Genomic DNA, 25,284 nt, shown 5'->3' with positions numbered 1-25,284 from the left:
CTGAGCTCCTCAGGAGTGCTAGAATATCTGATACACGAAAGGAGGCGCTGACCAGGGAAGTGGAAACTATCGAACTTAAGTTAAATGACTCTTACAGGAACCAGGAGAGGCAGGAGGAGCTTAAAGCTATTAGTGAAATTGAAAGAAATTCAAAATATTTCTTTTCATATGCCAAAAACAAGGCAAATACCACATCTAGTATTGGGCCCTTACTCAGACAGGATGGGACTTACACAGATGACAACAAGGAAATGAGTGAAATATTGAAATTCCAGTACGACTCTGTGTTTAGTGAACCACTAATCGGTCTGAGGATCGACGACCCAAATGATTTCTTCACGAATGAGCCTCAAAACTCCATAAATGTGTGCCAGATTTCCGACATTACCCTAACTCCGATAGATTTCGAAAAAGCCATTTACAACATGCCTATGCACTCAGCCCCGGGCCCAGACTCGTGGAACTCTGTTTTCATTAAGAACTGCAAGAAACCCCTCTCGCGTGCCCTAAGTACACTATGGAGGAGGAGCTTGGACATGGGTGAAATTCCACAGTCACTTAAAACAACGGATATAGCCCCACTCCATAAAGGTGGCAGCAAAGCATTAGCTAAGAACTATAGACCAATAGCTCTGACGTCCCACATCATAAAAATCTTTGAAAGAGTGCTAAGAAGCAGGATTGCAAATCACCTGGATTCCCAAAATCTGCACAATCCAGGGCAACATGGGCTCAGGGCAGGTCGCTCCTGCCTCTCACAACCACTGGATCACTATGACATGGCCTTGGATGCACTGGAAGAAAATCAGAATGCAGATGTAATGTACACAGACTTTGCAAAAGCATTTGACAAATGCGATCATGGCATAATAACCCATAAAATACGTGCTAAAGGAATAACTGGGAAAGTGGGGAGATGGATCTTCAACTTCCTAACAAATCGAACACAAAGAGTAGTGGTCAACATAGTTAAATCGGAGGCTGCCATTGTGAAGAGCTCTGTTCCACAAGGCACAGTACTCGCCCCCATCTTATTCCTTATCCTCATATCAGAAATAGACAGAGATATACACCACAGCACCGTATCATCCTTTGCGGATGATACTAGGATGTGCATGAGGCTGTCATCTGCTGAGGATGCGGTTAACCTCCAAGAAGATATAAACAAAGTTTTCCAGTGGGCAACGGTAAACAATATGATGTTCAATGAGGACAAATTCCAACTACTCCGTTATAGAAACCTGGAGGAGATAATAACTAGAACATTGTATACTACTGACTCCGGCCATACAATAGAGCGGAAAAATAATGTAAGGGACCTGGGAGTAGTAATGTCTGAGGATCTCACTTTCAAGGATCACAACAGTGCCACGATCGCACGTGCAAAGAAAATGATAGGATGGATAACGAGAACTTTCAAAACGAGAGATGCCAAGCCCATGATGATCCTTTTCAAATCACTTGTTCTCTCTAGGCTGGAATACTGCTGTACATTAACATCTCCATTCAAAGCAGGTGAAATCGCAGATCTAGAGAGTGTACAGAGATCCTTTACTGCACGTATAAGTTCTGTCAAGCACCTTAACTACTGGGAACGCTTGGAAGCACTTGACTTGTACTCGTTGGAACGCAGGAGAGAGAGATATATCATAATCTACACTTGGAAAATCTTGGAAGGAATGGTCCCAAATCTGCACACAGAAATCACTCCCTACGAAAGTAAAAGACTGGGCAGGCGATGCAAAATGCCCCCAATAAAAAGTAAGGGCGCCATTGGTACACTAAGGGAAAACACCATAAGTGTCCGGGGCCCAAAACTGTTCAACAGCCTCCCATCAAGCATTAGGGGAATTGCCAATAAGCCCCTGGCTGCCTTCAAGAGAGAGCTGGACAGATACCTAAAGTCAGTGCCGGATCAGCCGGGCTGTGGCTCGTACGTTGGACTGCGTGCGGCCAGCAGTAACAGCCTAGTTGATCAGGCCCTGATCCATCGGGAGGCCTGGTCATGGACCGGGCGACGGGGGCGTTGATCCCCGGAATAACCTCCAGGTAACCTAATTGTGGTTGCAGGGGTCGAAACTCAGCTCCTGGCCCCGCCTCTTCACTGATCGCTACTAGGTCCTCTCTCTCTGGTTCCTGAGCTTTGTCATACCTCGCCTTAAAGCTATATGTACGGTTCCTGCCTCCACTGCATCACTTGCTAGGCTGTTCCACTTCCTGACGACTCTGTGACTAAACAAATACTTCCTAACATCCCTGTAACTCGTCTGAGTCTTCAGATTCCAATTGTGACCCTTGTTTCTGTGTCCCCTCTCTGGAACATCCTGTCTCTGTCCACCTTATCTATTCCACGCAGTATTTTGTATGTTATTATCATGTCTTCCCTGACCCTCCTGTCCTCCAATGTCGTCAGTCCGATTTCCCTCAATCTTTCTTCGTAGGACATTCCTCTGAGCTCCGGAACTAGCCTTGTTGCAAACCTTGGTACTTTCTCTAATTTCTCGACGTGCTTGACCAGGTGTGGGTTCCAAACTGGTGCTGCATACTCCAGTATGGGCCTGACGTACACAGTGTACAGTGTCTTAAACGATTCCTTACTAAGGTATCGGAACGTTGTTCTCAGGTTTGCCAGGCGCCCATATGCTGCAGCAGTTATCTGGTTTATGTGTACCTCCGGAGACATGCTCGGTGTTATGGCCACCCCAAGATCTTTCTCCTTGAGTGAGGTTTGCAGTCTTTGGCCACCTAGCCTATACTCTGTCTGCGGTCTTCTTTGCCCTTTGCTCTGTGTGTGTGTGTATGTGTGTGTGTGTGTGTGTGTGTGAGTGTGTGTGTGTGTGTGTGTGAGTGTGTATGTGTGTGTGTGTACTCACCTAGTTGTACTCACCTAGTTGAGGTTGCAGGGGTCGAGTACTAGCTCCTTGCCCCGCCTCTTCACTTGTCGCTATTAGGTGACTCCCTGAACTGTGAGCTTTATCATACCTCTGCTTAAAGCTATGTATGGATCCTGCCTCCACTACATCGCTTCCCAAACTATTCCACTTCCTTACTACTCTGTGGCTTAAGAAATACTTCCTAACATCCCTGTGATTCATCTGTTTCTTCAACTTCCAACTGTCCCCTTGTTGCTGTGTCCCATCTCTGAAACATCCTGTCTTTGTCCACCTTGTTCAATTCCTCTCAGTATTTTGTATGTCGTTATCATGTCCCCCCTATCTCTCCTGTCCTCCAGTGTCGTCAGGTCGATTTCCCTTAACCTCTCCTCGTAGGACATACCATGACTCGCTGCTGTCTTCCTGACAGCAGTGTGTGTGTGTGTGTGTGTGTGTGTGTGTGTGTGTGTGTGTGTGTGTGTGTGTGTGTGTGTGTGTGTGTGTGTGTGTGTACTCACCTAGTTGTACTCACCTAGTTGAGGTTGCGGGCTCTGTGTGTGTGTGTGTGTGTGTGTGTGTGTGTGTGTGTGTGTGTGTGTGTGTGTGTGTGTGTTTTAGTGTGTGTGTGTGTGTGTGTGTACACACCCACGCACACATATGCACATTAATGTTATTTACTCTATATAATTTCAGCATGTCACTTTTTTTTGCAATACCTTTTGTGTTTTTGTTTTGTGTTTCCCTATTTAAAAGTTAAATACATACAGTGTGAGAAAGCCTAGTTATGCATCAATATGTATTTAAAAGTTTTATGTATATATAGCCATTGTTATTAATAAGCACCTGAAGGTTACCTGAAGAAGATTTCGATGATCGAAGGCCAGACCTCCTGCTTAATGGAATGATCAACCAAGCTGTTAGTGCTAGCCTTACGCCTAGATGCCACAGCCCGTTAGATCACGAACTAATTCGAAAAACTTGTCACACATGTTCCTCTATGTAGCCGTCAAGACTCTTGTTGCTTGTGGAGGAAGATTGCCACAGAGATGATTTCTAGAGCTTTTAATAGTCAAGAAAGCTTATTTCGCCACAGATGCTGGCCGAGACTTTTCAGCGTCAAGACAGAGCTTTACCCCCACCACCCGACACCTCCCTTAGGGACGCTTTTTCCACTCGTTTTCAATGTGAATTCGACTACGGCGACCGCAGGCGTCCCTCCCTATCTTTCCCCGAGACGTTAATTTAAAACTTTATTCATGTTTGAAGTCAAACCTCATTAACCAGGTCTCATTTTATGTGAGTATTTATTTTCCCAGTAGGCATTTGCTTACGGGCATAATTTCGTGCTAAGAATTACAGAGTCTGAGGAATATGGTGAGGTGCGTACCTGTACTTAGTAGATTCACCTTGGAGCTACTGCATAGTCATACACCTCGTTGCCTGTGCAGAGGCCTCTCACCTTGTTGCTGGTGTATAGTCACACACCTTATTGGTGCATAATCTCACATGGCAGATTGCATTTTAACCATTTCCTATAAAGATGGCAACAAGAATACACATTACGAAATTTATCACTTAATGTGTGTCCAGCTGTCAGCAAGAAAGACGAGAAGGTGAATCTCTGAACATCAGAACAAGCAAAGCTGCCTCGTCTGTTGGATATTCCATTTCCCAGCTTTATTTTTTCTGCATTAAATAACTAAATGGTTATAACTGACCATAATTTTTAAAGGGTTGGATCGGTAAGACAACGGAAGGCCTCGGTCAGATGACCAAAAACTCCAACGGCGGGTCATCATCTGACTAAGACCCGCATCAGGAAGCACTTGTTCTGTTTCCTGACGAACCTTACCTAACCTAACCTGCGTTGAGTAAAATGGCATACTGTCGACAGTAATCAAGCCACAGGTGCAGTGAAAGCTTTTGTTTTGACATGAGCGTAACGTTTTCACAGTGAAGGCTTCGTTTGCATCTGTCTCTTGCTAACAGGGTTGAAGGTAGCATCCAGAGTTCAGCATCAACACCGCTGTATAGAAAGACAGAAGGTTCAGAGATGATAAAATTAGACACACATGCAACACTTGGGTATCTTTAGTGGGGAAACGTTTCGCCATACAGTGGCTTCATTAGTTCAATACAAAGAAGAATGGTGAAGATCAGAGGGAGTTTGAAGTAATCAGTCCCTCAGCCTGGAGTCGATGTAGTCAGTCCATCAATCTTGAAAAGAATACAGCATATGTTGTATTCATTTCCATCAGTCTTTAAAAAATACAGCATATGCTATATTTTTTTTCAAGATTGATGGACTGAGTACATAGACTCCAGGCTGAGGGACTGATTACTTCAAACTCCCTCTGATCTTCACCACTCTTCTTTGTATTGAAATGATGAAGCCACTGTGTTGGGAAACGTTTCCTCACTAACATTCCTAAGTGTTAAACGTATGTCTAATTTATCAACTTGTCTGTTCTCTGAACCATTTTATCTACACACAGATTCAAAGATATGTAATACATAGTTTCCCCTGCAGCAGAAGAGACCATGTAACGTGGCACAGTGATACTTACCCTTTGTTTATAGCGTTATATCTATCATCATTTTTACTTTACCGTGAAACCAACAAATTACTTTCCCATCTCACTCAGTCTCTGGGAGTTACTTTACTCCCACGAATGGATTGACTTGCAAATAAATTACCTTTTCTTGGGTCCTTGCCAATAAAGAAAAACTTTATGCGGAGCTGGCTATCGATAAACGCTAACAGTATATTAAAAACTTGTGGCAGCTATAGTTCTTACTAAAAGCGTTCTCGACTCCCGTAAAAAAAAAGTGGGGAGTGTGTGGCCGCAGTTTTTGGCGAGGACTTGCGCCAGAGGGGCCGATAAAGTTGGTGTGCTGCTACACTTTTCACTGAACTCTATGTCAATTGCAAATGACAACACAATCAAGCCAACGGCCGCGTTTTTATAGGTTGGGGGAATGTCGCTTGATGAAGCTTTACAGGGGCGGCCAGGCCAGCTGCGGTGACCTTTATGGGGTCAGGATGGGAGTCAGACCAACCTGCGGTGACCTTCATTGTGTTATGGTGGGAGTTAGACCACCTGGGGTGACCTTTGTGCTATGGTGGCAGTTAGACCACATGAGGGTGACCTTAATTGTGCCATGGTGAAAAGAGGATAAGATGAGATGATCTTTAAAGGGTCTTGATAGAAAGAGGACGCGTTTTGGTAACCTTTAGAAGTGGATAAAATGGTCCGACTGTAGTGACCTTTACATGCTCACTGGAGAGAAGGGGAGAACAACTTCCTACGTACAGGAATTCCTTTTATCACATAAATTACGAAGTGATAGAGCAAAGTGGGATGATTTAAAGGAGGACTCGTTTCGAAGTCATTGCCTCTCGCGGCGCGTACTCTGGATAATACACAGATAACCCGCACATTGATGAGAGAAGCTTACGACGACGTTTCGGTCCGACTTGGACCATTTAAATGGTCCAAGTCGGACCGAAACGTTGTCATAAACTTCACTCTCCTATGTGCGGGTTATTTGTGTATTGTTCCAGTCACGGTATTGTTCCTTTTTGTTCTTTTCTCTGGATAATAGCCTGATCAGTCAGGTTATTGGTCGTAGCAGTATGCAGTCCAACGTACGCGCCACATCCCACAGAGAGAATAATAGTTGGAAAAATTATACTGACAAAGAAGAAATTAAATAAACAAGAGAAACCTAAACGTTAATAAATAAATGCATTCAAGTTAGAAATTTAAATTTCTATTTTTTTTGTTATAATTAAATAATATCCCCAAAAATTAAATAAGGTCAGTCACATTATTTATTGCACACTATACAATAATGAAAATATACATGTAAATGAAATATTTAGTCTCAAACTAAGCGGTCACTCTGCGGTAGACCGCAATGCTGCGGCTGCTTCTTCACTCTGCTTTAAGTGCTTCCACGAGCAGAGGTCATTAACAACGCCCTTTGGGCAGTTTGGTTTCTATTTGTCTAGAACACTTTAATCCATAAAATAAGGACTGAAGGTATCCTCAGTGTAGACTGAGAGATACACCTCTCAGTGTGATGTACGTCTTCCGAGAGCGATATGCATCAATAACAACAACAGGAAGAATTGGATGTGAGTGAAGTGGAATAATGTAAACAAAAGGAGTTTACACAGCGGAAATTAATTGTACCATAAAAGAGAAGATGCGAAGCAAATGTCGAACCTTGCTTCAGAACTCCAGGTTGACGACCATCCAGGTATTGCGGGAGCCCCAGGTTGACCAGGCGTTTTGGGTACCACAGGTTAACAACCATCCAGGCGTTGTAATAATCCCAGGTTAATGACTATCCAGGCTTTGTGGGAACCCCAGGTTAATGACCATTCAGGCGTTGTGAAAACCCCAGGTTAATGGCTATCCAAGCGTTATGAAAACCCCAGGTTAATGAGCCCCGCTTTTCGTATGGGGTATTTTGCATCGTCTGCCCACCCTCTTTCTTTTGTAGGGAGTGATTGGACCCAATTTTATGTGCAGATTGGGGACCAGTCCCTCCAAAAACTTTCCAAGTGTAAATTATGGCGTAACTTTGTCTCCTATCGTTCCAAGGAATACAGCTTGTGTGACTTCAGGCATTCCCAGTGATTTATGTGCTTGACTGACCTTATACAGGCTAGCTGAAGGACTGGTTGCCTGAAACTCCTCCTGATCTTCAATCATTCTACTCTGTATTGGACTGAGGAAGCCACTGGTTTCCACAGTAAAGATACCCAAGTGCTGAACAAGTGTGTAATTCATGAAGGTCCTCCGTATATTCTCCAGATCTGCAATATTGTTTGCCTTAAGAGAAGCTTTTAGTGCTAGTGTTAAGAGGCAGTCATAGGCTAGGAGACAGTAGGAGACAGTCGTTAGGTTAGGAGACAGTCATAGGTTAGGGAACACCCTACGTCACGCCAAGTCGCAATCTTTCAGAGCACACGTGACTTGATCTGACCTTGGCTATCTCCTCATCTATTTTTACCTTCTGCCTTTCACCGTTTTTCCACTAGTTCGAAACATCATTTTCTAGGACGGACAGAAACGTCGTCTAATTTCGTATTCAGTTAGCTAGTTATAATTACGGGATTATCTTTTGTGATGAACAATTAGCTATTAATGGGGAGTAAAAGGGGCAGACTGACAATTGTTCAGTTAGATTAAATAGGTATGTAATGAGTGGGTTTAGATGAGTCAACCAACCTGGAGGGTAATCCGGGGATCAACACCCCGTGGCCCGGTCCATGACCAGGCCTACAGGTGGATCAGGGCCTAATCAACTAAGCTGTTACTGCTAGCCGCACGTAGTCCAACGTACGAACCACAGCCCGGCTGTTCCGGCACCGACTTTAAGTATTTGTCCAGCTCCCTCTTGAAGGCAGCCAGAGGTCTATTGGTAATACCCTTTATGGCTGGTGGGAGGCTATTGAACAGTCTTTTGCTTTCGTAGGGAGTGATTTCTGTATGGAATGGTGGAGCGATTGAAATACAAATTAATGGGTAGTGCGATTTGTAATTTAATAAGATTGAATTTAATGTGTAAATTGATAGGTTGATTGGTTACCTGGAGGTTACCTGGAGGTTATTCCGGGGATCAACGCCCCCGCGGCCCGGTCCACGACCAGGCCTCCCGATGGATCAGGGCCTGATCAACTAGGCTGTTACTGCTGGCCGCACGCAGTCCGACGTACGAGCCACAGCCCGGCTGATCCGGCACCGACTTTAGGTATCTGGTAACTATATATTTTTTGGTAACTTGGGACTGTTAGGAAGAGAATTAGAAGTTTCATTGTAAAACTGTATTTTCCATTAACTTTGTCATTATTAAAGTTCTGTCTTGACAGAGCTCTTAAGCAGTACGAAACATAAGCAGTAATTTGAAACTTTTTGGACAACGTTTCGTCTGAGCAGTTGGCGTTTGTTTTTTTATTGCGTCTTTATTCAGACAACGTTTCGTTGTCGAAACGTTTTCTGAATAATTTAAAGTTACTTAGCTTTCATATCTTCATTATCTACATAGTTTCTGTGGCCTTCCTTCAGCAGTCTTGTAAAAAATAATGTACGCCAGTGTGATTTCCAAAAGATATCTATGATGTTACAGGTATAGGAATTTTGGGTTGAATATCCTGTAGGCGCACATAACAAAATCTGATGGCTTACAATTAGCTTGAAAAGATGAGGAATCTGGAGCTCTGTGAATGAGGACACCTACCATAGAATGGGAGTATGTTGCTCAGGACGTTTTGTAAGGTGAATTATTTTGAGGTTTAATGTATTATGCTCTTACAGTGTTTCTCCATTGACTTGAAAACGCGTGTTGTAAAGGTGGAACATTGTCTTTAATAAAGCCTGTTGTAAAGGTGGAACATTGTCTTTAATAAAGCCTGTTGTAAAGGTGGAACATTGTCTTTAATAAAGCCTGTTGTAAAGGTGGAACATTGTCTTTAATAAAGCCTGTTGTAAAGGTGGAACATTGTCTTTAATAAAGCCTGTTGTAAAGGTGGAACATTGTCTTTAATAAAGCCTGTACAGGTGAGACATTGCCTTCAATAAAGGTTCCTGTAACGTGTACTTCGTATCTGACTTAAATATACATTTATACATGTTTGAACTTGTCCGAAGGCGTAACGAAGACAACATGACACTAACCACATGTATATATACCTGGCCTCGCCTGGAGGTATGTACACTAGTAGTATATATAAAGAAAGTAGCATCATAGTGAAGATAGTCAGCACACGGAAGCTGGATATGTCTCCCTCGTGTTGGCTGCACTCCGCTGTCATGTTTACAAATATTCCAGGATTTCCTGCAGGCTCTTACCTCTTCGTCTTCCTCCTCACTCCATTTATTTTGGCCTCGTCCCTGCTTCATGTCCCCCCCCCCCCTTCTTGCTTCTTTTGTCCATTATTTTGTTATTGGTGTCTCCTCTCATCTCGTTTTCTTATTGCTTCCCGCCATCATTCTTACGTCCCTCCACCCACTGAGATTATTCCTACTTTGTCTCTTCCTCATTCATTCTTTTCACAGTCATGTTTTTTTTTTCCTTTACTTTTTCTTACTTCTTCCTTCCCTCGTTTCTTCTTCCTCCGAGGTCCTCATTCTTCCCTCTTTCCTTCTTCATTATTCCTCCTTTCCTCCCTCATTCTTCCTCCTTCCCTTCCTCATTCTTCCTCCTTCCCTTCCTCATTCTTCCTTTTTTCCCTCATTCATTCTTCTTCCCTCCCTTATTCATCCTTTCCCCCTCATTTTTCCTCTCCTTACTCATTCATCCTCCTTCTCTCCCTCATTCTTCCCCATTCCCTCCCCAATTCTTCCCCATTCCCTCCCTCATTCTTCCTCCTTTCCTCCCTCATTCTCCTTTCCTCCTCCCCTTCCTCATTCGTCCTGCTTTCCGCCTTCCCTCTCTCATCCTTCCTCATTCACCCTCCTTTCCTTCCTCCTCCCAGGCCCTCCCATTCATTTTCCTTCATTTGTATTATCACCACCAAAATTCTTCACCTTCCTCCGCTGAGCTTCACTTCTTTCGGATTTTTTACATTTTCATTTTTCTCTTCGTGTTTTTATGTAAAAAAAAATCCGCATTTCTTTTTCTTGCCCCTTTTTTTTCCTCTTTCGTGTTTTTATCCTTCTGTTTATTATTTTTTTCCTCTGTGCCTACACGTTGTGTTGATTCTGTCGAGCTGGGTTTTAAAAATTTGGAAGAAACTCGTCATTTTAAATATTGAAATTTATTTTTGCTCTGCTAATAACTCATTATTTTGCTGTATTGAATCAGTATCGTCATTATTTTGTTTTATTGCTTCATTATTTTACTTAATTTCATCATTATCATCATTAATTTGCTTTATTTTATCAGTATCGTCATTATTTTGCTCTATTTCACCAGTATAATCATTATTTTGCTTTATTTAATTAGTATCATCATGTTGCTTTATTTCATCATTATTTTCCTTTGTTGCATCAGCATCATTGGATGATGTGCTGGATGGCAGTAAGAGTGTTGGGTGATGCGCTGTGAACCTGAGGTTGAAAGCTCACACTCATGTGTAGGCGATTTCGGGGGTCACCGCCCCCCAGACCAAGCCTACCAGTTGCTGGCTTGATCGACCAGGCTGTTGGTGCCTATCGCATATTGATCAATATATGCACCAGTGCCCCCTCCTTCCCCTACTGATCAGGAATTAACTTGGGGAACTTGTCAAGTTCCCTCTTTAAGGTAGCCTCTTGTGCACGAAGGGTGCGTGTTGAAGAGTCTTGGTCCTTTTACATTTACTGAGGTCTCAGTGTACTCATCGTGCCCTTGCTTTTCAGTGCAGGCATTTTGCACCATCAGAGTCAAGGCTCTCGCTTTCATAAACCTGCAGGGGGCTTCTGGGGTCAGTGCCCCCGGGGCCGGTCCATGACCAGGCCTCACACATATGGAGTCATTTCTATATTCGTTGATCTATATTCCTCTTCTGTAATCCCCTTCTGCACTGCCCTTTTAAATTTTACCATCTTTTATTCCTGCCAAGCTTTGGGGATGTTTAACTTTATTTAATAAAATCGGATAGATCAGCATTGTGGTGCTACCCAATTGAAAATGCATTCTCTCGTACGTGTGTGTGGGTGGTGTGTGTGTGTGTGTGTACTCACCTAATTGTGGTTGCAGGGGTCGATTCATAGCTCCTGGCCCCGCCCCTTCGCTGGTTGCTACTAGGTCCACTCTCCCTGCTCCATGAGCTTCATTATACCTCTTCTTAAAGCTGTGTATGGATCCTGCCTCCAGTACATAACTTATCAGACTGTTCCACTTCCTGACAACGATATTACCGAAGAAATACTTTCTAACATCCCTGTGACTCATCTGAGTCTTCAACTTCCAATTGTGACCCCTTGTTGCTGTGTCCCATCTCTGAAATATCCTGTCCCTGTGTGTGTGTGTGTGTGTGTGTGTGTGTGTGTGGTGGGGTTGGAAGTGTGTGTGTACTGTGTATAAGGGTTGGGATAGAGGGACGTGGGGGGGTTGGGGGTTACACTGTAACCTCAGCGTTGCTTGCTGCCCCTGGGGATTTAATTCTTGTTATATAGACTAATGGGTGAACTTTTGATTAGCGTGTAGCTGCGATGCCTGGAGCTTCCTCTGAGAGAACACACGCTAGCATATCCAGTGTTTTATCCAGCGCTCTCTTTTATATATTGTTGTTATTACTCTTGTTTTTGTTGGTGGTGGTTGTTAGTGATGGTGGTGTTATTGTTTTTTGTTAATGGTGGTGTTATTGTGTTTTGCTAGTGGTGGTATTGTTTTTTTGTTACTGGTGGTGGTATTGTTTTTTTTAGTAGTGGTGGTATTACTGTTTTTTGTTCGTGGTGATGTTGTCGTTGTTTTATATAAGAGTATTACTGTTGTTTGTTAGTGGCGTTTCTATTTTTGCTATTGTTTTATTAGTGGTAATGGTGTTATTGTTTTTGTTATTGGTGGTGTTTTTATTGTTGTTGGTGGTGGTGGTCCTAAGACATTCCCTGAAGTTTGTCCGGGTCAATTTCGTAAACTTCTCTCTTGTATTTTCTTCAAAAGTTTTGCATCATTTGTGAGCGGAAGTGCGTACGTCTCACAGTCTGTCAATCAGGAAGTCCAGTCCAGCCTCTTAAATTCAATGTTGATTTCTTGTATACGGTTTGCAATAAATTTCTGAGATTTTCGTAATTTAGGCTGGGTTAGGTCAGGTTAGGTTACGTTAGGTAAGGTTAAGTTAGGTTAGGTTTAGGTAGTTTAGGTAAGGTTAGGTAGGTTACATTGGGTTAGGTTAGGTTTAGCAAGGAAAGGTTAAGGGAGGTTAGTTTTAGGTAGGTTAGGTTAGGTTAGGCGAGGTTAGTTTTGGGTAGGTTAGATTGGTGTAGGTTTATCAGTTGTGGGGAACTAGGCAGTGTTTGTGGGATCATAGCTGAGTCGGGTTAGTAGTCCGTCGTTTCAGCCGTGAAACCCAGTCTGAAGTCTGCCGTTCCACTTCAGGGGATACTTCAATCAATGGGATACTGACCTTGTTCCTCACAGTAGGCAATGTGATTTGTGACAGGCAGCTGATATGGCAATCTCTGGTCATGGGGTGCCACCTCTCCACATGGGTACACTTGTCGGTATTTTTTACCAAGGTTTATACCACACTTGAATGCATTCACAATACTCAGGTGGTAGGGTTGGGGGGGGTTACCTGAGAAATACCTGTGTGAGTCACACAACTGCCTGGTTCAGCTAATGAGACCCTTGTTTGTGGTGATGCTGGTGTGCGACTGTATTCATCGCAAGGTTCGTGTGGGGGAAGTCGCCCGTCTCACTACGCAATCGTGACTAACCGCTCGGCTCTAAGCCTACGCCAGTCGGCACTCAAAACTGGCGGGCTGAAGGTACCTACGGCCTATTGGTTAAGGGAAATGTAACTACCGTCTTAAGCTAAGCGAGTATCTCTAACTTAACTTAAATATGTGTAGTAGTAACGTAGTAATTGTTGTGTATAATTAACTTAGGAGTACGAGGCTACTTCTTAGAATTAAGTATATACAGAACTAACACCTGTCTCTTGGCATCCCATCTCTTTTCCCTCTTATGCCCCCATTACCCCAATTGGGGGATGCGTGTAACGGATCCTTGAAAATACCGATATTTTCCACATCAGTCACCTATTTATAACTGTCTTACCAACAGTTGAACATTCTCTGTTATTAAGAGATTGGGCAGGAAGTCTGGTACCAGAGCGGTGGGCCGTAATCGCCTGCAGGTAACCTCCTGGTATCTGTTGTCTGTCTTTCAGGTCTTTCCTGCTCCACTGGAGCATTTTATCTTTTAGGACCATCAGTGGATACACAAAAGTGTGCGGATGCCCTTTACCCGGGAGTGGAATACTTTTAGAGTAATGGGGTGGTGAGGGGAGTTATGGGGACAGATTGATGTGATGGGGAAGGCTTACAGGTGTAGAAGGGGGTAGCGGGGGAAGTTCACCAAGGGGGAGAGGGAGCCTAGCCAAAGGGAAGGGGAGTGGTGATACAAGCCATTTTTTCTCTCACTGTAATTATTTTCCCGGGGAAATAAAAGCCAGTAATTAAATTAATGTTTCAATAGAAATTGCGCCGAGAACACTAATTGAAAGCCGCCGGAAGCTACGGCCGGGACGCAGAAATGGCTCTCATTTGCACCTCATTTACTTTGCAGTAGCAAAGCCTTTTACCCTTTTTTAAGGTCTGTTTTGTATCTCTGGCATTTTTTTTTTTTGTGTGTTTGTGTGATTTTTGCATGGGTGTCATGTTCCTACAAGTAGCATCAGATCCTGCACTTGCAGGATCTGATGCTACTCCTGCTCCTGCAGTGTCTTCTTCAGTGTATCATATTTAAATTAATAGTTATGTAGCTTTTTCTTCCATCATCTTCATCATCACCATCATCTTCATCACCATCACTTTATTTGCTTCAGTACCAGTCTCGTCATGAACCTTTAAAATTTGTTGATTTTTTAAAGTTACTTCGTCAGGTACGTGGCTCTATGCTGGCGCCACGTACTCCAAGTTGCTCCTGAACTGTGTTGTTTGTAAAGCCCTAGATTGTTGCCTCTTACACTTCCTTAAGGCACTTCTTAGCTTATCTACCTTTATATATTCCGTCAGAGTTGTATGTATATATATGTCGTGCCGAATAGGTAAAATTGGTCACTTAGCAAGAACTCATTTAAAATTAAGTCTTTTCTAAAAATTTCTCCTATACGTTTAAAGATTTTTTTTCCATTTATGTTAATGTAAAAATTAATAATTTTGTACCGAGAGAACTTTAGAAAGATTACCTAACTTTATTATAACAAGTGCAATTTAATTTAGCCTAATCTAACTAAATATATTTTAAATAAGTGTATAATAATTTAATAATAAACAAACACAATGAAATATATTTTTTTTCGTTTAGGTCAATGATTTTTGCGAAATTATTGCATACACAAATTTTCGCTTGCCTTATTCGGCAAGAAGAGCGTTGTTATTTAAGCCAAAATACCAAATTTTACCTATTCGGCACTACATATATATTTCATGGTTCCTCTCTTCTTTTTTTTTTTTTTTTTTTTTGAGTTACGTTGGCAATTTTTCAGCTGTCGAGCAGTTGATTCTTATCATTCTAATTGTCTATTTTGTGCTATGAGGCTGCCCAGTTCTTCAGCTTCTGTCAAGATCTGTTGGGAATAAATTCAATACAAATGATCACTTGTGAGTTTTAAAATTAGGCATTACCACCGAAGCACATCAATTTCTTGGCATTAGAGAATCACTCTATCGCTCGAATCCATGCAGAGCGGAAATTTAATTGACAGGCATTGAAAAAGGTTTGCTGTTGTTGGGTAACCGTCGACGGGAGTGATCGATTGCCCTGTTGTGTTTAGTTTAAGGCATCATCCATCACTGGGCGTCACTGGCCAAGGGGTGAGGCGACGACAGCTAACATCAACTCTAATTAGAACGTGTGCAGCACGACGTGAAGCTCACTGCACGTTTGGAAAAGTGGGAAATGTGCAGTAGTACACCACTTTTTTCATGATTGGCAAAACTGCGGTGCATACGTCACGCTTCGGGCAGCGAGCACTAACAGCCTGACTGATCAAGCCGCCAAACGTGGACGCATGGGTCGGGACGATTTCGTGACTGGAGTAATAATAGTGTAACCAGGTGAGGTTGTGAGTTGAGGTGAGGTTAAAGTCTGAAGTAAACGCTCGCGGCTCACACTAAACTTAAGACAGGATGTGTACGGTGTATTTGATGAGAGAAGGTTAATTATATCTTAGTGATGTGTGAACACCCTTTGAGTGTTGGGGAAGGTGGGGGTGCAGTAGAGTGAGGCAGAGGAGTGCAGGGGAGACACCAACAGCCAGCACCTTGCCCTCCTAACACAGGAGCTGTGACTTGAACCGTGCAACCACAGATAGGTGAGTACATGACTTCCCTTCATGCTGCTGCTTCTCTCCCCCCCTTTCTCTCTCTCTTTCTCACTCATTTCTACTCTTTCCTAACCCACATTTTCTCATCTCTCATTCGACTCACAATCGCTGGTATGGGGGGTTCGATTCCCAGGCATAGAAAAACATATAGGCAAGTTTCCTTTTACCCCGGCAGCCCAAATTTTAGCCCACTCTTGTGGGCCGCATCCAGGGAAAAGTGGATTAGAAAGCTTCAATTTTCCTGGAATATCTTATCCAGTGTAAGAAAAATCCAGTATCTGCTGGAATGTCCAGTACCTGCTGGAATGTCCAGTACCTGATGGAATATCCAGCACCTGCTGGAATATCTTGTGCCTGCTGGAATAGTATATAAAACACTCCGGATTTTTGTAAGAAAATTCCAGTCGTGCTGGAATGTCGTGTCCTATACAAGAAAACACCCCAGACTTGTTTGAGAAACTCCAGTACCTACCGGAGGTGTCCAAGCGTTTTGTGAAACATCAGAGTAACTAATGAGGGGAATTTAAATAAACTCGCACTAACAACTCCCTTCTCTTCCCTACCATCCCCTTCTGTGAATATCCTCTCTCTCCCCTTTCCATCTCTCTTCTTCTCCTTCCACGTTTCTCTCTCTCTCTCTCTCTCTCTCTCTCTCTCTCTCTCTCTCTCTCTCTCTCTCTCTCTCTCTCTCTCTCTCTCTCTCTCTCTCTCTCTCTCTCTCTCGCTCTCTCTCTCTCTCTCTCTCTCTCTCTCTCTCTCTCTCTCTCTCTCTCTCTCTCTCTCTCTCTCTCTCTCTCTCTCTCTCTCTCTCTCTCTCTCGCTCTCTCTCATTCACTCTCTTCCCCCTCTCCCCTCCCCCTTCTCTCACTCTCCCCTCCCCACCTGACATGGCTAACCCCTCGCATAGTTTGCAAGTTTGTGAACGGCCTTGCAGCCATGGTGTTATCACCTTTTTTGTTGAGAATATGCTTGTTATGCAGTTTATATATAAGGAATCGTCACCCCAGCAGTGTAAAATGTGAGTAGATCCTGGGAAACTGGATGCAGTACTACATAAGATAATATATATATATATATATATATATATATATATATATATATATATATATATATATATATATATATATATATATATATATATATATGTAATATATATATATATATATATATATATATATATATGTATATATATATATATATATATATATATATATATATATATATATATATATATATATATATATATATATTTTTTATTTTATTTATTATCACACCGAATTGATTCCACCAAGGCAGGGTGGCTGAAAAAAAGAAAAACTTCACCATCATTCACTCCATCACTGTCTTGCCAGAAGGGTGCTTTACACTACAGTTTTTAAACTGCAACATTAACACCCCTCCTTCAGAGTGCAGGCACTGTACTTCCCATCTCCAGGACTCAAGTCCGGCCTGCCGGTTTCCCTGAATCCCTTCATAAATGTTACTTTGCTCACACTCCAACAGCACGTCAAGTATTAAAAACCATTTGTCTCCATTCACTCCTATCAAACACGCTCACGCATGCCTGCTGGAAGTCCAAGCCCCTCGCACACAAAACCTCCTTTACCCCCTCCCTCCAACCCTTCCTAGGCCGACCCCTACCCCGCCTTCCTTCCACTACAGACTGATACACTCTGAAGTCATTCTGTTTCGCTCCATTCTCTCTACATGTCCGAACCACCTCAACAACCCTTCCTCAGCCCTCTGGACAACAGTTTTGGTAATCCCGCACCTCCTCCTAACTTCCAAACTACGAATTCTCTGCATTATATTCACACCACACATTGCCCTCAGACATGACATCTCCACTGCCTCCAGCCTTCTCCTCGCTGCAACATTCATCACCCACGCTTCACACCCATATAAGAGCGTTGGTAAAACTATACTCTCATACATTCCCCTCTTTGCCTCCAAGGACAAAGTTCTTTGTCTCCACAGACTCCTAAGTGCACCACTCACTCTTTTTCCCTCATCAATTCTATGATTCACCTCATCTTTCATAGACCCATCCGCTGACACGTCCACTCCCAAATATCTGAATACGTTCACCTCCTCCATACTCTCTCCCTCCAATCTGATATTCAATCTTTCATCACCTAATCTTTTTGTTATCCTCATAACCTTACTCTTTCCTGTATTCACCTTTAATTTTCTTCTTTTGCACACCCTACCAAATTCATCCACCAATCTCTGCAACTTCTCTTCAGAATCTCCCAAGAGCACAGTGTCATCAGCAAAGAGCAGCTGTGACAACTCCCACTTTGTGTGTGATTCTTTATCTTTTAACTCCACGCCTCTTGCCAAGACCCTCGCATTTACTTCTCTTACAACCCCATCTATAAATATATTAAACAACCACGGTGACATCACACATCCTTGTCTAAGGCCTACTTTTACTGGGAAAAAATTTCCCTCTTTCCTACATACTCTAACTTGAGCCTCACTATCCTCGTAAAAACTCTTCACTGCTTTCAGTAACCTACCTCCTACACCATACACTTGCAACATCTGCCACATTGCCCCCCTATCCACCCTGTCATACGCCTTTTCCAAATCCATAAATGCCACAAAGACCTCTTTAGCCTTATCTAAATACTGTTCACTTATATGTTTCACTGTAAACACCTGGTCCACACACCCCCTACCTTTCCTAAAGCCTCCTTGTTCATCTGCTATCCTATTCTCCGTCTTACTCTTAATTCTTTCAATTATAACTCTACCATACACTTTACCAGGTACACTCAACAGACTTATCCCCCTATAATTTTTGCACTCTCTTTTATCCCCTTTGCCTTTATACAAAGGAACTATGCATGCTCTCTGCCAATCCCTAGGTACCTTACCTTCTTCCATACATTTATTAAATAATTGCACCAACCACTCCAAAACTATATCCCCACCTGCTTTTAACATTTCTATCTTTATCCCATCAATCCCGGCTGCCTTACCCCCTTTCATTTTACCTACTGCCTCACGAACTTCCCCCACACTCACAACTGGCTCTTCCTCACTCCTACAAGATGTTATTCCTCCTTGCCCTATACACGAAATCACAGCTTCCCTATCTTCATCAACATTTAACAATTCCTCAAAATATTCCTTCCATCTTCCCAATACCTCTAACTCTCCATTTAATAACTCTCCTCTCCTATTTTTAACTGACAAATCCATTTGTTCTCTAGGCTTTCTTAACTTGTTAATCTCACTCCAAAACTTTTTCTTATTTTCAACAAAATTTGTTGATAACATCTCACCCACTCTCTCATTTGCTCTCTTTTTACATTGCTTCACCACTCTCTTAACTTCTCTCTTTTTCTCCATATACTCTTCCCTCCTTGCATCACTTCTACTTTGTAAAAACTTCTCATATGCTAACTTTTTCTCCCTTACTACTCTCTTTACATCATCATTCCACCAATCGCTCCTCTTCCCTCCTGCACCCACTTTCCTGTAACCACAAACTTCTGCTGAACACTCTAACACTACATTTTTAAACCTACCCCATACCTCTTCGACCCCATTGCCTATGCTCTCATTAGCCCATCTATCCTCCAATAGCTGTTTATATCTTACCCTAACTGCCTCCTCTTTTAGTTTATAAACCTTCACCTCTCTCTTCCCTGATGCTTCTATTCTCCTTGTATCCCATCTACCTTTTACTCTCAGTGTAGCTACAACTAGAAAGTGATCTGATATATCTGTGGCCCCTCTATAAACATGTACATCCTGAAGTCTACTCAACAGTCTTTTATCTACCAATACATAATCCAACAAACTACTGTCATTTCGCCCTACATCATATCGTGTATACTTATTTATCCTCTTTTTCTTAAAATATGTATTACCTATAACTAAACCCCTTTCTATACAAAGTTCAATCAAAGGGCTCCCATTATCATTTACACCTGGCACCCCAAACTTACCTACCACACCCTCTCTAAAAGTTTCTCCTACTTTAGCATTCAAGTCCCCTACCACAATTACTCTCTCACTTGGTTCAAAGGCTCCTATACATTCACTTAACATCTCCCAAAATCTCTCTCTCTCCTCTGCATTCCTCTCTTCTCCAGGTGCATACACGCTTATTATGACCCACTTCTCGCATCCAACCTTTACTTTAATCCACATAATTCTTGAATTTACACATTCATATTCTCTTTTCTCCTTCCATAACTGATCATTTAACATTACTGCTACCCCTTCCTTTGCTCTAACTCTCTCAGATACTCCAGATTTAATCCCATTTATTTCCCCCCACTGAAACTCTCCTACCCCCTTCAGCTTTGTTTCGCTTAGGGCCAGGACATCCAACTTCTTTTCATTCATAACATCAGCAATCATCTGTTTCTTGTCATCCGCACTACATCCACGCACATTTAAGCAACCCAGTTTTATAAAGTTTTTCTTCTTCTCTTTTTTAGTAATTGTATACAGGAGAAGGGGTTACTAGCCCATTGCTCCCGGCATTTTAGTCGCCTCATACGACACGCATGGCTTACGGAGGAAAGATTCTTTTCCACTTCCCCATGGACAATAGAAGAAATAAAAAAGAACAAGAGCTATTTAGAAAAAGGAGAAAAACCTAGATGTATGTATATATGTGTACTGCCGCATCCAGCTCCCCAGGATCTCACATTGTACACTGCTGGGGTGACGATTCCTGGGGCCATCAGCAAGTATCCTTAACGCATCCCAGTCTGTTTTTAACTTATCCCAGTGCATCTTCAACTAATCCCAGTCCATCCTCGCCTTATCCTAGGCCGGCCCCGGCATATGAAGCGACCTAACAAAGGTTATGGGGATATGGAGATAACTTATCGTCGATATTTCTGGTGGTTATGTGCTGAGACCAGCTCCTTCCCTTGCCTCAGTTAATGAAAGAGAGAGAGAGAGAGAGAGAGAGAGAGAGAGAGAGAGAGAGAGAAGGGGGGCAATGGTTTTTATTATTTAGCAAAATTGGATACTATAAGACTGTTACGTAACATAGTGGAAGACAGAACGTAAGGACAGAGGAGCGTGAGGAAAGAAGAGGAAGGGAGCACAAATGAGGGGTCAGGAGAGGAAGAGAGAGAGGACAGGGGAAGGTAAGGAAAGAAGAAGGGAGAGGAAGAGAGAGATTCATGATAATATATGTGTAGAATGTACTTGAGGGCCTTGTCCCAAATGTGCACACTGCCATAACAACATACTGGAGTGAGAGATACGGGAGGAAGTACATAATAAACCTAGTGAAAAGCAGGGGTGTCGTGGGCATAACAAGCGAACATTGTACCAACATCCGTGGCCCCAGACTATTCAACATCTTACAAGAAGAGATCAGAAGCACTACTGGAACAAGTGTAGACGTCTTCAAGAGGAAACTGGATAGGTATCCCCACCAAGTGCCAGATCATCCAGCCTGTGATGGATATGCGGGCGCGGGCGGCAGCAGCAACAGCCAGGTTGACCAGGCTAATATCAGACGAGCCTATCCCAGGACCGGGCTCCAGGAACAGGAAAATTCTTGAAAGTTATCAAAGATATAAGCAAGGTATAAATGTGAGGAACGAAGAGGTAGGGAGAGAGGACAGAGGAGAATGAGGAAGGGAGAGAAGACAGAATAAAGTGAGGAGAGAGAAAGGGAGCGTCGTCACAGGAGCACAGAGAAGGAGATTGGTGGGTGAAGATGCTAGGTGCTGTCGTAATAGAAGGGGTGGCCGGGGAGGATGGGGGATCGAAAGGGGTTGGGGATAATTGAAGGGGCAGAGGTTGGGGGGAGGGGATTGATGGATTAGCAGCTACACGGGGAAGACAGGTAACACAACAGTTGGTCTACTCGCAAATTATCTAATGGCTAACCTACACTACATGCTCTGGTACCTGTGTGTGGGTGTGGGTATTTATGTATTTTTTTTTTTAATTTCCAGCAATATATCAGTTACCAATTCCTTTTTCAATATATTCCATTCTTCTTCTTCCGCTATATTTGTAAAGAAAAAATTGCATTATCACTTTGGCTTAATTTTTTTCTTAATTTATATAAATGGTCTCGTGCCACCCCTGTTGAAGGTACTGAAAACCTCTGTCTGTGCCTTCATATTCATTTATAACTTTTCCTCCTATCATCGTAATTATTTTTTTTTACCTCTGAGATTAAATTTGAAACTCGTGAATTTTTGTATTTATCTAATTCACTTTTTTTTTAAGGTGTGAACACTACACAGAAGCTGTACATTCCAGTTTTGGTCTAATGAACCTTGTGTACATCCATATTTCTGAAAGCTATTTTATAGTGCAGTACATCCATTGATCACAGTTTTCTCTGTATGATCTGGTGATAGTTTTTGTAATTAATAATACCATCTAGATTACTTTCCTTTTATGATACTCCCAACATTTTGTCACGCAATCTATAATTTTTTTTATGTGGTCTGAGTTCGCTTTCTCAAATTTGCTTTAAATTATGTTGATCAGTATTTAATTCCATCATCCTCTTGTCATTCCATTTATTTATCCAAGCTGTCTTGTAAAGGTTTACAGTCGTTTTTATTAATTTTCACAAGATTTTTTGCATCATCCCCAAAGAAATTTACATAGTTTTATTTCCTTCTTGTGAGTCAGTTATATATGTACTAAAAGCTTCATAGGGGCAAGTCCAGATCCTTGTGTCACTCCTCTAGTAACATGTCTTCAAGAAGACTTTTTCCATCTCATCACCGTCTGCATTTCCCTCTGCAACAGAAAGTCACTCATCTATCATAATGGTTTACCTTTTATTCCTCCTATGTTTGGAAGTTTGGCGATTTTAGTGGCTCGTGGGGAACTTCCGTCACCACAGCACAGCTGCTACTCTCCTAAGATGTACCGAGTCGTCATTGGTTTTATTTAATATTTTGTGTTACTTCTGAAACGTTTCATAGGTGGGACCACAATGTCTGACAACGTTTGGTAAGGGAAACCAGAAAACGTTTATACAAGTAGCGATACTTCACTAACAGTCTAATTTTGTTTGTTATATAGTAATGTTATTTGTAGGTGAACCTCGACCTTTGCTTCCCTTCCGTTCCTCTCTCCCTTTCCGTTCTCCTCACCTGTACTCTTCTTCCCCCTCCTTAACACTGCATTATCGTGGCGGGATAAATCACGCAAGAAAGAATTCCTGCCACAGAGATCTCCCACTCATGTTGTGGATCATACAGGCGGATATGTAGAAAGTGAAAGAGCGTACGTGGACGTATAGATGTTTTTCTTCTATGATTTTTTCCTAGTACTGATACTTCTTGCGCAGTGGTGGAGGTTCCCCATTCCCCCCAGTCTGTTATTACAGGGTTTGTTTACCTTGTGCAATATTACCATGTCACGTGCTCATAAAACATGAACCTTGAGACTCCCTTAATGCCTGCTAGGGGTGTGTGCAGCAGCTGGTAAACTGCTGGCAAACGCTGTGAGCCAAGTCTCATTTTCCCCGTCACTGGAGGCGAACGTCGGCGTGTGAATGTCGAAAGAAGTTTGTGTTGAGCGACAAGTGATACGAGGTTGACGAGTGGAATGATGTCAGCGGGTTCCTTTGTGGCGCAAAGCCGTGAAGAATGATGAGAGCCTGAGCCTTGAAGTAGATGGTAACAAGCTCTCGTGGAAGAGCTCTGTGACACAAGAACTGTTAAGCAAGAATTGTAACGCAAGTCCATGGAGAATGAAAGTAGTCTCAGTCTTGGGAGAAAGACTCTGGGTTCAGACGTAACCTTTATTAGGAACAACGTTTCGTCCACACGGTGAACTTTATCAAGCCTGACTTCATAAAGCTCACCCTCTGGGTGAAATGTTGTCTATAATAATGGGTTGTTGTGCAGCAAGAGAGTAGGTTATAATCATAACCACAATTTCTAAAGGGGTAGACCGGTAAGCCAGCGGAAGGCTTCGGTCAGATGACCAAAATCTCCAGCTGTGGGTCATCATATGACTAAGACCCGCGTCAGGAAACTCTTGTCTTGTTTCCTGACAATTAAACACATATGGACGTGTCCGTATGGAGCCCTGTCTTATTGTGGGTACAGCTATTGCGGGCGTGGCATTTGTGGGCATTTCTGTTGTGGGCGTAGCTGCTGTAAACATGTTTGCTGTGGGCATGGCTTCGGTCTGCTTTAGGTACGACGGCTGTGGGAGGGGCTGCTGTCTGTTGTGGGTGGGGCTGTTGTCTGCTGTGGGCGTGTATGCTGTCTTCTGTGAGCGTGGCTTCTATCTGCTGTAGGCATGGCTGCTGTCTATTGTGGGCATGATTATGATGGGAGTGGCATTTGTTGTTGTGGGCATGGTTGTGATGAGAGTGGCATTTGTCTGTTGTGGGCATGGCTGCTATCTGCTGTGTGGTGTGTGTGTGTGTGTGTGGCTGCTGTGTGGTGTGGGTGTGGATGTGGCAGCTGTGTGGTGTGGGTGTGGCAGCTGTGTGGTGTGGGTGTGGCTGCTGTGTGGTGTGGGTGTGGCTGCTGTGTTTGCTCTATAAATTATCAGACAGTACAGTCTCATCAGGGAATTCGCGTAAGAGCAATCCCTCTTGCTTCTTTATCTCCTTATAATCCATTGTGTCTGAGAAATGGAGTAATTTCTCATCTATTGCAAAGTTGATGACGTCACAAATATTGAGGGTTTATGTACAATCTCAGCAATGGATGACCAAATAAGGCGGGATTTTTCGCGATTCTTTTTCTAATGGGGAGTTTGGAACACATGGGCCTATGAGTTATGTTTGGGATGGGGGGGGGGAAGAGGGTTTCGTTGAAATTATAGCATGTGAATTATAGCACAAGAGGAGAGGGAAGAGAGAGGGGCCTCGTGTACATGGTCAGTAATTGTTAGTGAGGGAGTGTTTTTAAAGACCGTGAGGGGAAGGGAGGGAGGGTCTTTTTTTTTTTTTTAACCGAATAAAATTTGGTACATCAGCAGTGTGCTGCTTCCTGCTCTTTATGAGAGTTTTATTGAAGGAACAAAATAAAGCTCTTTTCCTTTATTATATTTTATAATATGGGTGAATTTTTTGAGGGGGCTTTAAAGCGTGTGTGGAAAGGGAAAGGGGGTCTTTAAGACGTGTGAATCTTTGAGATTTTCTTTTAAGGGTGCAAGAAAAATTATTGCGATGTAAGGAAGCGGAGGTTTTGTGTGGGAGTTCTTTTGTTTTATGTTTGAATAAACTTAAGGTTGGAGAGGTGTAAGGTATAATGTTGTGGAGGTCGCCAATTTGTCATTCTTAACCAGAAAGAAACTGACTGAGGAGACAACCAGTGTGTCAACAGCCTGTACAAGGACGCAGAGCGAGCAAGTAAGAGATCGTAGAAAAACATTGATCACAACCTACATGATCAGTCAAGAGAGACACGAGGTAGAACAAGGAATGGACTACCATGGAAT

This window comes from Cherax quadricarinatus, chromosome 48 (genome assembly GCF_038502225.1).
Source record: "Cherax quadricarinatus isolate ZL_2023a chromosome 48, ASM3850222v1, whole genome shotgun sequence".
Lineage (NCBI taxonomy): Eukaryota > Metazoa > Arthropoda > Malacostraca > Decapoda > Parastacidae > Cherax > Cherax quadricarinatus.
This window is presented reverse-complemented; position numbering follows the sequence as displayed.